Source organism: Alligator sinensis, unplaced genomic scaffold (genome assembly GCF_000455745.1).
Source record: "Alligator sinensis unplaced genomic scaffold, ASM45574v1 scaffold927_1, whole genome shotgun sequence".
Lineage (NCBI taxonomy): Eukaryota > Metazoa > Chordata > Crocodylia > Alligatoridae > Alligator > Alligator sinensis.
Genome location: NW_005842155.1, coordinates 1421928 through 1423828, shown reverse-complemented (window position 1 = coordinate 1423828; position 1901 = coordinate 1421928).

Here is a 1901-nt window from a genome sequence, read left to right as displayed (position 1 = left end):
CGGGGTGGGGTGTGAGCATGCGCAACAGGGGGCTCCTGGCTGCTGCCCGGGAATGAGGCACTGTCGTCATTGCAGTGACGTGGGGGCGCGCGGGGCCTGGCACACGTGGGGGCGCCCAGGACGGGGGCGTCTCGCGTGACCGTGCAGGGGACGTAGGCTTACGTGTGCGAAGAAGCCCGCCCTGCCCCGGGAACTTGCCCCAGCTTCACAGTTGGCCCACCGCAACAGGGGGCTCCTGGCTGCTGCCCGGGAATGAGGCACTGTCGTCATTGCAGTGACGTGGGGGCGCGCGGGGCCTGGCACACGTGGGGGCGCCCAGGACGGGGGCGTCTCGCGTGACCGTGCAGGGGACGTAGGCTTACGTGTGCGAAGAAGCCCGCCCTGCCCCGGGAACTTGCCCCAGCTTCACAGTTGGCCCACCTGACACCCTCAGAATAGCAAACAAAGTCGGATCACCTGACACCGTCAGGTGTCCCGCAGGCAACGGATCCCGTTGCCTCCATCATTTTATTCTTTCTTCAATCTTGACTTTTTTTTTTTTCCGCCAGGTGAACTAGGCGCGTCACGAACAGACATGTTCAGTCCCTATCATGTATTTCGTAACGCCAGAACAAAGAAGCCCTACCTATGCTGAAATTTAAAACAAAAAAGGAAGCATTTTAAAAATAATTTAAAACATCTTTTCCAGCTGAACTGAATGCATCTTAAAGCAGTCCTTGCTTGAATATGGCTTGTTTCTCTCCATGCTGCCTACCAGCATTCAGAAATGGGTTTAGTCAGGGTTCCTTGTGTGTGTTGCACCCCTGCATGAATGGGCCTCAACGTTTTAGCAGTTTCCAGTCAACTTGCTACTTACTCTTCTTGCTAATTAGGAGGGTGAAAGTCTCATTATGCCAGTGCCTGTATCAGCAGTTCTCGACCTTTTTTTGGACTCAAGGTACCTCTTAGTCGAGTCAAGGCTCCTCCATAACTTTTGTGAACTGAGTGGCACCCAATTTGAGGAACTAGTTTAGGTGTTACAGTGCTTCCCTCCTTGCAGAGGGGATGGGGGTCAGCCAGGAAGGACAGTCAGGTGCAGGCCTGGCCAGGTTGGCCTGCACTTAGCTGCTTATTTCTTCATACCCTTAGGCACCCTTTGAAGGAATTGGCAGCACCCCAGGGTGTTGCAGCACCCTGGCTGAGAATTACCGGTCTATATAAACCAGTGGTTCTCAACCTTTTTAGCTTTGAGGCACCTCTGCATAGACTTGAAGCACCCCTGGATAACTCCAAGGCACTTCTGGATAAACTTGAAGAACCCCTGGATAGCCCTGAGGCACATCTGGATAGACGTGATGAACCCCTTGATAGCCCAGGGGCACCTCTGGATTGACTTGTGCCTCTGGGCTATCCAAGGATGCTTCATCTGGATAGACTTGATGAACACCTGGATAGCCCTGAGGCACCTTTGGATAGACTTGAAGCACCCCTGCATAGCCCCGAGCCACTTCTGGATAGACTTGGAGCACCCCAGGATAGCCTAGAGGCACCTCTGGATGGCTTGGAGGCAAGGCACCTGTGCACAGACTTGGAGCATCCCTGCATAGCCTGGAGGCACCCCTCCGGAAACGCCAGCTCGTCGTTCTCCCTTTTTCTCACCTATGGGAAAGCAACCGAGCAGTTTTGTGTAGCGAAGAGCTCCAAGCACAACCGGGGGCTGCTCTCTGCCACCTCTGGCCTGGCTGCGCGTGAACCCGGCCCGGCCCGGCAGTGCTGCCCGCGCGGCCCCGGAAGGCTGTGGGCGCAGCCCGGGGCTCCAGGGCGGCCCGGCTGCGAATCGGACCGGGCAGGAGCCCCGCAGGCGAGGCGAGGCGAGGCGAGGCGAGGCGAGGCGGGCCGGGCCGGGGGAGGGGGGGGGGGGG